General features: G+C 47.5%; 1 protein-coding gene across 3 annotated transcripts in view; it reads right to left on the bottom strand.

Moving 5' to 3' along the window:
- The window catches only part of NHS (NHS actin remodeling regulator), a 348,337-nt gene that overhangs the window by 205,184 nt on the left and 130,966 nt on the right, over positions 1-12,187 (bottom strand). The window lies entirely within an intron of this gene.

Here is a 12,187-nt window from a genome sequence, read left to right as displayed (position 1 = left end):
AAAAGGGATGCTTCGGCTTTGTTCGGGGCTCCCATCCCGAGGAAACCACGTGTTCGTGTCTGTTCTTCTACACTCATGGGAGACCCGCTGGGCGCGTGAAAACCCACAGAAACCATCATAGATTCCTGGACTAAATTGGACAGTTAAAACAAAGAAACAAACAAATATCCCAGAAAAAGGTAATGACAATCCACTTTTATAACATTGTAAGAAAGCTGCATGGCTGTAAGCATGTAGTCATACTGGAGGAGATTTTTATAATTTATCCTATGTTCCAATAGTCCAAGAGAAATCCTGCTCTTGATTTCAGTAAACTTCCTATGAAGAATGGTTTTTTTAGATCTTAGATTTTAGAACACTTTTTCAATATCAGTACCAAAATGTCATAGTCATGACCTAGCAAGGAATAACATATTCTGGAGATATGGGCAATTAAAAAAGAATACTCTGCTGACATAACTGTAGGAATTTTATTATGTATTCCTGCATGAAAATATCCATAAAAACAAGACTTACATTGTAATTAAATTTCTCTGCTTATTATCTGATCCTGAAATCATAAAATTAAAAAGTACCTTGGACATCCTGCAGTCCAATCCTCTGATTCAATGAAGGATGAAGCTACTGCAAGTCTGACAGGTTAACAGTTCAGCTTCATCATTAAGACCCCTATGTGAAGGAGGCCCCTAATTTCCTCAGGCAAAATATTCCCCCGTTAGGAAGCTCTTCTTCCTGTTTAATCAAAATCATCCTTCTTTGAAGTTTCTATCCAATGTTTTTAATTCTGCCTTGAGCAATGAAGAAAAATTCAGCGTTAGCTTCTACACAACAGAATTTCAGAAATTTGAAGATGGCATTCATGCTTTCCCTTAATCTTTTTTTTTGTCAGGTTAAATTGGCATTTTAAATTTTATCAGCCAGGGGAAGATTTCAAGAATTTTCTCTGCATGCATTAAAGTTTGTCAATGTCCTGAAAAATTGAGCATATGATTTCTGTTCTGGATTAGTGAGGCCCTATGCAGAATTCTGTGCACCACAAGCAGCCTCACCAAACAGTACTGGAAAGAGGAAAATCTGTGTGTTTTCCCTGATTAGTTTTCCATTCAGCATGATGAAAGAAATCTACTTTGGAAATTCTTTATAGAAGATAATTTTGATAAAATTCTAATGAGTCTGGTCTTATTGAAATATGAGCTACCCAAGACATGTTCATGAATATCTTGTTTCATGTCTGCAGTCTCCCTGCCATCCCGCATTTTAACTAAATTTGCTGGGAAGACATTGTGATAGCTACCATTGAGCTTTTAGGAGCTATCATTGATAGGGAGGAGGCTACCTTTAAAGAACTGTTACAAAATTTCTTCTCCCTCTGGAAAAATTGAAGAAATCATCAACTCATTCTCTCTTTCTGAAGATATGGTAGAGTATTCTGAAAGTCATTTGTGTCTAGCCCTAGCTCCCCACATATGGGTGGCAAGAGATATATGGACCATTTTGTCCCTAAAGGTTCATGGCACCTACCTTTGGATCTGTGAGCTTTTCTGTTGGGCCTTTGAGGTTCAACTATTGCTACTATTGACTTTGAGCTGATGCAAGGATTGTACATTTTTATATTTTATTGAGCATTGCCTTTGTATCTAGATTATTTTGACATATTTGCTTATAAACCAAATGTTCCTAGTTCTGTGTTGAAGTATCTTTTTCCTAATGTTAAGAAAAAAATTAAAAGATCTTTGCTAGTCTCTTTATATTTTATAGTTATGACCTGTTCTTAAAAAAGATATAATTTTCATCTTAGATAAATAAATCTAAGAGATAAATTGGTGAACCAAAAGAAAATCTAAGAAAAGTATTTAACTGTGAGATTATCACCTTGTAAAAAAAAAGGTACTGGAGATGAATTCATTTATACAAACAGAATAAAGGGTACATATTTTAAAAAATCATAAAATAGCAGTCCCTCTTCTTGGGAGAAAAACACAACTGGTTAGTTATCTTTTTATGGCAGCAGTTGCAGTGAAATCACTGATATATCACAGCCACAAATGGACCAAGGTTTAACAAGATGAGGCCCTCATTTTTTAGTGGATCTGAGCCCTGAATCCGCATTTCTTATTAATTTTCTTTTCTGCACTAAAGACCGTTAATTCACACCACCAAGCCATGCCTTTGGATAACATTGCACCCTATTAAAAGCATCAAATACTGCCTGTCTTAAGTCCCTACTTGTGTAGCAAGAATCAGAGAAAAAGCAAACATTATTTCAGCTTAGATATTTCACCCTCCTTGACAAACAGCCTAACATAGATGGGCGTTGTCTTACCTGAACGCCTTTTCTCAGCACGGAGATGGAGATTCCACCAATGGGTTTTCTGTCTGCCTGCTCTTGAGACCAAGTTAGCCAAACTTGACACGCCCCTGTTGCTAGAGGACCCAGTCTTGACGAGGGTGAAAGCGGCTGATGCTATTACGAGGTGTTGGCTCTCAGACCCCTAATTCCGGCCTAACTGACCTTTAGGGTGGGTGTGGACTCTCCATCTCCGTGCTGAGAAAAGGTGTTCAGGTAATACAATGCCCCTTCTCCAGCACAGGAGATGGAGAATCCACCAATGGGACATACCAAAGCCTCACTGTCCCAATGGGCGGGAAACAGACGAGGCCGGAACAGCATCCCCAGAAACCACCTGCTGAAGGACCCTCCGACCAAAGGAGGTGCCCACCGAAGCAAAGCGGTCAATCTTATAATGACACACAAATGGAGAGGGCGAAGACCATGTCGCAGCCCTGCAAATCTCCTCGATGGATGCCTGAGTGGCCCATGCTGCAGAGGTCGCAGTGCTGCGAGTGGAGTGTGCCATGATATGACTTGGAGCTGGCAGTGAAGACGACTGGTATGCCTCCATGATACAGGCCTTGATCCACCTACCTATGGTGGAAACAGACACCTTCTGCCCCAGAGAGGCCGGGAAGAAGGAAACAAAGAGGGCTTCCGACTTGTGAAAAGACGCCGTGCGCTTGATGTATCATCACAGCGCCGTGCAGACATCCAGCATGTGCCACTGCTGCTCCAAGTCATGGGAAGGATTGGGACAGAAATCTGGCAAAATGATTTCCTGGGCTTTATGGAAGAGCAAATTGACCTTGGGCACGAATGTGGGATCCAGCCGAAGGACGACCCGGTCCCAGTGGAAAATACAAAGATCATCCCTGATCGATAGAGCCGCCAGCTCAGAAATGCGCCTGGCTGACGTGATAGCGATCAGGAAGGTGAGCTTGTGGGATAAGGACCTCAGTGTTATAGTAGTGATTGGCTCAAAAGGCGGTTTAGTAAGTGCAAGTAGTACCCAGGGCAACTCCCAAGAGGGATACTTGTGTACCACGGGTGGCCTGGTGTTGCTGGCACCCTTGAGGAAGGCGCGTATTCTGGGATGGTGAGCCAGAGGGACCGAATTGGCGCAGGTAAGTAATGTTCATAGGGCCGCCAGCTGTCTACGGATGGTCGCAGGGGCTAGGCCTCTATCTAGGCTATCAAGAAGGTAGTCTATGATCTGAGGGATTGTCAATTTCAAGCTGTCCAGTTGCCGCCTTCCACACCAATGGCAAAAATTCCTCCATGTGGAGTCATAGATGCGATTGGTCGCTGGCTTGCGAGAGGCCTGAATCATGGAAATCGCTCTGGCTGAGAACAACTCCTGGGTCATGATTCTGCGCTCAAGTGCCAGGCGGCTAACTGTAGCCACTGAGGTTCCGGGTGCCGGAGAACCCCCTGGTGAAGGGACATGTGATCCAGGGGGATCTTCCATGGGGGAGAACAGGAGAGATTCACCAGGTCGGCGAACCAGGGTCTCTGAGGCCAGTATGGAGCCATGAAGATCACCTCCGCACGCTCCTCTAGCAACTTGTGAATGGTCGCCGGAATCAGTGGGAGAGGAGGGAAGGCATAGAGTAGACCCTCCAGCCATGGGATTCACAGGGCATCCATCCCCTCTGCCCCTGGGGAGCGAAAGCAGGAGAAGTATCTCAGGAGCTGGGCATTCCTCGGCGAAGCAAACAAATCGAGGACCAGTTGACCGAACCTTTGTGACATCTCGGCAAAGAGATCCGGATGCAGACCCCATTTCGAGTGATCTATGGTGGATCGGCTCAGGAAGTCCGCTTGCCAGTTCTTCTCCCCTGAGATGTGTTCGGCCCTGAGAGAGGACAGATTGGGCTCTGCCCAGGAGCCCAGTAACTGGGCCTCGAACATGAGGGACTTGGACCAGGTACCCCCTTGCTGGTTCACATGGGCCTTTGCCGCCACTTTGTCTGTAAGGACTAATATGTGTTGTCTCGTAATCTGGTTGTGGAAGTGGCGAAGAGCTATGTGAATGGCTCTGAGCTCCAGTCAGTTGATATTGTGTCTCAAATCTGCGCGGGACCAACGGCCCTGTGCAAACTGAGACCAGAGGTGGGCTCCCCAACCGAACAGACTGGCGTCCGTCATAATTGTGAGATAGTCGGGCTCCTTGAACAGTGACCCCCTGGTTACCGCTTGTGAGAACCACCAGTGGAGGGACCTCAGAGTTTGGACCAGAAGCCTTACATGTCGGCTGGATGAGCTGACGCTCAACCGCTGGAATGGGAGTAGGAACCATTAGAGGCTCCATAAATGGAGTCTGGCCCAAGGAACTATGGCTATGCAAGAGACCATCTTCCCTAGGATTTGGGAAAGCAGGGCCAGTGGGATGGTGCGGTCTTTGTACACTCGGCGAGCCAGGTTCCTGATGCTGTCTAGATGCTCCTGGGAGAGATATACCATGCAATCTACAGTGTCTATGATGGCCCCCAGGTGTAGGAGTTGGGTCGAGGGAACAGTCTGGCTATTTTGGAAGTTCACTGAGAACCCATGCTGTTGGAGGACCTGGATCGTTAAGTTTAGGTCCAACTGAGCCGCCCGGAGGATGATTCAATAAGAATGTCGTCCAGGTAGCACTGAACGCGTACCGGTACCTTCCACAAGTGTGCGGCCAGCACAGCCAGGATCTTGGTGAACACCCTGGGAGCCGAGGAAAGACCGAACGGGAGGCCTCTGTACTGGAAGTGACGGCCCATGTAGCAGAACCTGAGGAACCACCGGTGGTCTGGAAGGATGGTAATGTGGAGATAAGCTTCCGTGAGGTCTATAGACGTCAGGAAATCTCCTTTTCTGACGCTTCCTAGGATGGACTGGAGCGATTGCATCTTGAATTTCCTGTATGCAATGTGGTAATTCAGACCCTTGAGGTCTAGAATTGCCCTCCATCTCCCGGAGGCTTTGGGAACCACAAAGAGGATGGAGTAGAATCCCCTTCCCCTCTGATCCGGCGGCACAGGTTCTATGGCCTGTATGTCCAGAAGATGACGAATGGCCTCTTGCATAAGACCCCGTTTGATTGAGTCCCGAGACAGGGAACAGGAGATGAAATGGCTCGGGGGACTGGACACAAATTTGAGGGACAGACCGAATTGAATGGTTTGTAAAACCCTGTTCCAAACTTGAAGGGCCCTGGCCTGCTTCAGCCTGTTCCTCCCCACAGTCCTCCGAAGCCACAGACACCCCCTCCTGGGCCTCAACAGGGAATTCCATGTCGTCCTCAGAGTCAGGCTCAGACAGAGACATGACAGGGGGTCATGATATGCTGAGTGCCCTGTTGGAGGAACATAGGGCAGAAGTACAGGTGGAAGAGCCTCCTGTCCGGTTAAGTGGTATGACCGTGCCGCGAATGCTCGGTCCACGACCTTGAGATCAGGGCTTTGAGGCGTCCCTCTGAAAGAATATCTTTGGGCTCATCCCCCGAGCCCGGCGGCTGTTGGGGTAAAGGTGGCCTCTGGGCCCGAATGTGATGCCTGCGAGGAAAATATCAATAGTTGGATGGCTGTGTCATGAGTCACCACAGAAGGGGAACCATGTGTGATTGGGGCCTTCGCCATGGACCACATGCCCTGAGCAGAGGTCGAAGGCCCTAAAGGGAGGTCAAAGTCTGGGGCCCCTGACTGATCCATCTCTGCTCTGGCCTGTCTCTGCGCTTTGGAGAACTCCCTCTCCAGAGCCTGGTGCCAATGGCTGGCTTGCTTCTCCACCAATTTGGAAGGCTTTTTGAGGATGGCCTTCGCCTTGTCCTTGAGCTTGCCTGCCACCTCCTGTTTGGAGGTTTTATGCCATTCGTGGCTTGAGGATGGGGAGGCGGTGCCCATAGGCTAGGAAACAGTGGAATCCTCCATCCTGGGAGAGCTATCTCAGGGAAACTGAGGGGGAGCTCTGGCAGGCAAGCAATTGGTGGGAACAGTGGTTAGAGCAGGGAATATGGACTGCTCCCCTAACCACCTGACCGGGGAAACAAGTCTCTCTGGGTTGCTGGTCATGGCTGTTGTAATTGAAGCCAAAGGCACAGTTGGGGCCCGCTGTGAGGCTCCGCCCGGTGGCCTTAGGTAGCCAGGCAAACTGCACCAGAATGCCCAAGGATGGGTGCAGATGGCCTAGGAGGAGGGCCTGGCGAATGTGCAGGGGAAGGCTGGAATCACTCCCGAGATCAAAATGGCAGCCTGGATGAATTTCAGGGTGTGGGTGGTATGAGTGATTTATTCCAAGACCGAGTATCTGAGCTTTCCCCTGTACCAGCGTATGGCTGCACCCCTGGCAACCTTAAAAGGCAATGGTGTCAGTGGAAGAATGAAGAGGCCTGCAGATGTCTTCAGGCTGGCAGCCAGTGAGTTTGGGTATTGTGTTCTCTAGAAGGAAGACCGCATGGCGCGTCCAAAATGGCCGCTGCAAACTCCACGAGGGGTCCCTAGGGAGGTTTGGGGCTCTGCGGTGGACCCAGGAGCCCTTCCCCCGAACCCGAGTGCTTTGAGTCAAAGGCAGGGTCAGCTGTATGAAAAGGATCCCCTTTTAGTGAAAAATGGCTCCGTTCAAACTTCGTTGCCTTTGGCGGCAACCAAAATGGTGGCCGCGACTTTCAGGCCATTCAAAACGGCTACCTGAATCCTCGTGAGGCAATTTTTGGCTGTTAGCAAAATCGGAACAGCAGCACTGAGTGCTGCGCAGGGAAGGCTGACGAGGGAGCGCAAGATTGAAGAGAATTTCCCAGAGCCCTGGGGAAGGAGAATGGAGAAGGTACACCCCCCATCCCCAAGCCTCAAATCAGACAATTTGAGGCAGTGCTGGTCCCAGTGTTGGGAGGAAAAAGCCAAAGTTGGATCCACTAACCTGAGGGGAAGTGATTGAGGAAAGGAAAATTCATCAATGGATATCTAACCTGCTAAATATAGATTCAGGATCTCTGAAACCTGAGAGCCAAACCTGACACATCTTCAAGAGCTAGAGACCAAGTCAAGACTGGGTCCTCCTAGTAACAGGGGGCGTGTCAAGTTTGGCTAACTTGGTCTCAAGAGCACGCAGACAGAGAAAACCCATTGGTGGATTCTCCATCTCCTGTGCTGGAGAAGATAATATGCACAGCTATGTAAAATAATTCTAATGCTTGGAGAAAAAAAAAGGAGAAAAGAAAGAGGAAACAGTTTTAGGATGGGTTTGAAAGAAAACTCTGATTCCTCTAGCTTTCACTACAGGCCGCATATCTAATCACTTCTGATACTGCAGTGGTATCTAGTGAAAGGCACTTCAAAAGGAGTTATTTTGAAAATCACTAGAAACACATATGGACAAAAGTATTGCAAAAGTTTAAACAGAGTGCAATTTGAAATACTGTGCCCTGTGTATGTTTACAAAAGAGTTTTTACAGTCCAGGTTAGAGACCATCACCTCCAAAAGGAATTCAGCTGCTAAAGGATAAAACTACAGATTACATGTTTCTTTATACTGGTCAGGGAAGAAAAGAGACAATTGCTGGGAATCATTGACAAGAGAGATGTGATAATTTACCTTGATTTACCTGCTTCAAATATCTCCTACAATACTCCAGGTATTTTCTATTTTTAGCTGAGTTAGAGACTTTAGGACTGCAAGGGAGTAGATATTTTTTTAAAAATTCATCTGGGTTGAGAGAATTTCCATTTACCATTCTGCATGTCTGTTTTTATGAAACAGAATGAATGTATAATAAATGTATAAGTATACAATGTTCCATAAGTGACAAGTAATTAGTAAAGCTAGGGCTGATGGTTTCTGGGCATGTTTAACGAATGCAGAATTCATAATTGGCTTTATTGAAGAGCTTTTTTCCTTCATCCTTACATCATGCCCCAGATGGAACCAGTGCACAAACTGAGGATTCTCCTATGCTTACAACTATTGTTTGAAGAATAGGTGCCAGTTGTGACCAAGGGCATCTTTGCATACATTTGTCTTCTACACCAATTCCATCCTTTCCCAAATAAGGAGGCCATAATCATGGTGACTCATGTCTTGATCATTTCCCAAAAGGATTCCTGCAACGTGCTGTTCATGCAGTTGCACCTAAATACCTCTAGGAAACTGCTAATGGTCCAGAATATAGCGGTGAGGACAGTTATGGGCACATTGTGGTATACCTGTGCTCTGGTAGGTACATAGACTCCCATTAATCTTCTGGATATAATTCAAGCTGCTATTAACTACCTATAAATCCTTCATAGCATGAGACCTGGTTACCAGTATTTGTGGCACTGCCTTTCTCCAATAGCTTTTGCAGGGTTCCATATATTAAAAGAAGCATACCTTCCCTGTTGCAGTATGTGCTATGTGGAACATCATGTCTCCTAATCTTTTCTTGCACTGATCCTTCTGACATTTTATCTATCCCTGAAGATCTGAATATTCTCTTGAACATGGGCTTAGAGTGTTGGTGAGTCTGTCATTGTGATTTATTTTGTATGGCTGTTGTCTAGTTAGTTAGATTGCCCTTGGCTACCATCATGTTCTTGTATTATTTTGTTATATTTTATTCTGTTACTAATCTTATTTTCCCAACTGGTGAAAAGAGTCGCCATATAAACTGATATAATGAATAAGTATATATTTGCATACTTTAAATTGGCAGACATAATCTCTTGGTCTTTGTTAAACTCTTTCTGGAAAAAATCCCACATAGATGTTCTTACTGTCAGCTGACCAAGACATCTACCTTAGGTAATACTTGGTGAAAAATAGTATTTTTGCTCCATCAAGGACAGAGATATTTTTAAAGATTGCATTAGAATACAAGCTATTTCTGCTACAGAGAAAGAAAAGGAAAAAGAAAGAGATAACATTGGTTCTTTCAGAGAGTTATTTCAAGAAGAGATGAAGTATGATATCAGCTTGCTTACAATTTCCTGTAACTCTAGTATAAGTTTGGCAGGTGCCAAAAAGTCAATCACACAAATTTTGAGGGCAGCATGGGCTAAGTAAAGATGTCAGGATAGTTCTGTTTAATTTTTCAAGTCCTCGAGGAACTGTTGCCTGACCTTGCCTAACAATTGAACCAATCCTGGATGTATTTGATTTTGAGAAACTAGTTTCACATCTCTCTAATCAAGGAACACAACATCCTGTTGGATAAATCTCAGATTTCGTAACTCTGTTCTGAGTTCTTAATTAACAAACAATGTGAAGAATGAAAATCAGATATCTTAAAAATCCAAATCTGTACGTTCTTACTGTATTTAATGGGCATTTATTTCTTGCAAGAGCTATTATCTTATTCTCCAGGTGTAAACATTATGTAAGATCAGTCATGCATGACTTTCTCTAGCAATCAAAACAATAGGGTTTTGAGGAACCCAAAGTGACCAGCCTGGGTGGCAGCAGTACGCTGCTGGTGAGAAGCCAAACCTGCCTGGGTGCGCACACAAGAGGTGGTGAGCGCATGGGGTCTGGCATCCTGGGTGAAAGGGAAGCGCTCAGAACATGGTCAGTCTGCAGGGCAAAACAGTCACCCGGGACGCCAGGCCCCATGCCCTCGCCGCCTCCTGTGTATGCACCCAGGCAGGTTTGGCTTCTCGCCAGCTTCGCCTTGCCCAGCCCAGCCTCTCCACGTGGTGAGGAGAGTGCACTGCTTCCTGCCAAAACCGGACAGGCTGGGAGCTGGGCAGCACTGTGAAGGTAACATGGACTCATAGCATCTCCTCCCCTGGAGTCAATAGAGCCAGGGGTGTGAAGTGGGTGAGGACCATTTGCTGGTCTCCTTCAGGGGATGGTGCCTTTCTTCATTCCTCATGGAAGGTGACCCCATCCCCTGCTGCGTTTCTTGCCTATGTTTCTCCCTCTCTCATCCCAAATATCTTCCTGCCACTCTGCTCTTAAGGCTGTGCGGCTCTGGTCCAGGAATTTAGAGTGGCCTTTCAGCCATGACCACCAGCAGCATGGCCACTGGCTATGCTGGCAATCTCTCCCCCTCCCCTTGTCCCTTTCTGGACATGGAGGGAGGAAGAAAGGAAGCACATGGGAATGAAAAAGAGGGAGGCAGGGAAGGAGGGAGGGAGGAAAACAGGAAGGTAGGAAGAAGATGGGAATGAGAAAGAGAGAGGCAAGGAAGGAGAGATGGAAACAGAAAGGAAGGAAGGAGTTGGGAATGAGAAAGATGGAAGGAGGGAGGGAAACAGGAAGGAAGGGAGGAAGGATATGGAATGAGAAAGAAGGAGGGAGGGAGGGAGGGAAACAGGAAGGTAGGAAGGAGATGGAATGAGAAAAAGGAAGGCAGGGAAGGGGGAGGGAGGGAACCAGGAAGGAAGGAAGGAAGGAAGGAAGGAAGGAAGGAAGGAAGGAAGGAAGGAAGGAAGGAAAGAAGGAAGGAAGATTGGAATGAGAGGGAGGGAGGGTCTGAGGGATGTCCTGCCTTAGCACTTGGCCACCAGCAGCCTTGCTGCCCTTTCATCATCCTCTTGCCCCCTCCTCCTAGCCTATCCTGATGGTCTCCCATCCTATCGCTAAGTTACAAAGCCGGGTCTCCTCATATGGAGAGGGAGTGGGCTTCCTTCTGGTCCAAGCACTTTGCCCTCCTGCACCCACCATGAGCAACCTAGCAAGAAGAGCAGGCATATCAGCAGTAGCAGCCTTGACAAGGAGGTAAGTGCAGCCAGGCGCCCCCTCGGGGAACTGGGGCTGGAGTGGGTTGGGCTGCAGGGTATTGGTACCCTGGGAACTCGAGAGCCACGCTGGGCACTTGCCCTCCACTGCTCAGGACTCCGGACAGCCTATGCCACTATCCAGGAGTCTCCCCTGTGGCAAAAGAAGGACAGCGAGGCTCCTCTGGTGGACCAAGCCTTGGTGCCCACCCCAGTCCCACCCCCCTCCACTGGAGACCCCCGGATCCCCCACACAGCTCCACCTGAACCCCCCACAGGGGCCCCGTGACCTGAGTGACATTGAGCTGGCCATGCCCCCCGTTGCTTGTCAAGAGGTTGGAAAAGGGGAATCACATGACCCTGAGACACTGTGACCATCATAAATATGAATCAGTTGCCAAGCATCCGAATGTAAATCATCTAACCCTGGGGATGCTACAACAGTCATAAGGGTGAAAAATGGCCATAAGTCATTTTTTTCCAATGCCGTTGCAACTTAGAACAGTTGTAAGTTGAGGACTATCTGTACTTTATCACTTTTTTCTTTCTTTTTTTTTTGGTCATCAAGTTTTTGACACCTTGCTAGGCAACTGGTGGTACTCGAATATTGCCATATCCTAAAAGTGGTACAATCTGTGAAAAGCAGTGGTTCTCAACCTTTTTAATGCCACAACCCCCAACCAGTTGTAAGTTGAGGACTAAACAACCGGTCGTAAGTCAAGGACTAAACCGGTCGTAAGTCGAGGACTTTCCCTGCCCGGGAGTGCCGCGCATGCGTGGTGCCACCCCCTGCGCCGGCCAAGGCATAGCTGGCAAGCGGCAGAGACGGAGCAGGCCGACCACCGGCTGGGCCACCAGCTGGCCCAGCCCAAGGGAGGTAAGGCACCCGTTGGGCCCCACGCGCGCCAGCAAACCTCCCTGCGCCCGCTGGCCTCCCACCTCCCACCCCTGGCCCTCTTTTACTTACATTTTTAGTAGTTGCTCAGCAGGGAGGGATGGAAGCTTCCAGACAGCTCGCCTTCGCTGCAGACAACTTGCAGCACCGTTTGCAGACTGGGGCTTTTGGTGGGCTCAGCAGGGCAGAGACAGCCTGGACAATTCCTATTGGCTTTTGAAAGCCACTAGAATTGGATTCTATTCAAGAGTCGTTCAACCCCAAATGGGGTCCTGACCCACAGGTTGAGAA

Source organism: Crotalus tigris, unplaced genomic scaffold, assembly GCF_016545835.1.
Source record: "Crotalus tigris isolate CLP2741 ecotype Arizona unplaced genomic scaffold, ASM1654583v1 scf7180000024447.884657, whole genome shotgun sequence".
Taxonomy (NCBI): domain Eukaryota; kingdom Metazoa; phylum Chordata; class Lepidosauria; order Squamata; family Viperidae; genus Crotalus; species Crotalus tigris.
The sequence above is the reverse complement of the archived record's forward strand: the minus strand, read 5'-3'. Positions and strand labels throughout refer to the sequence as shown.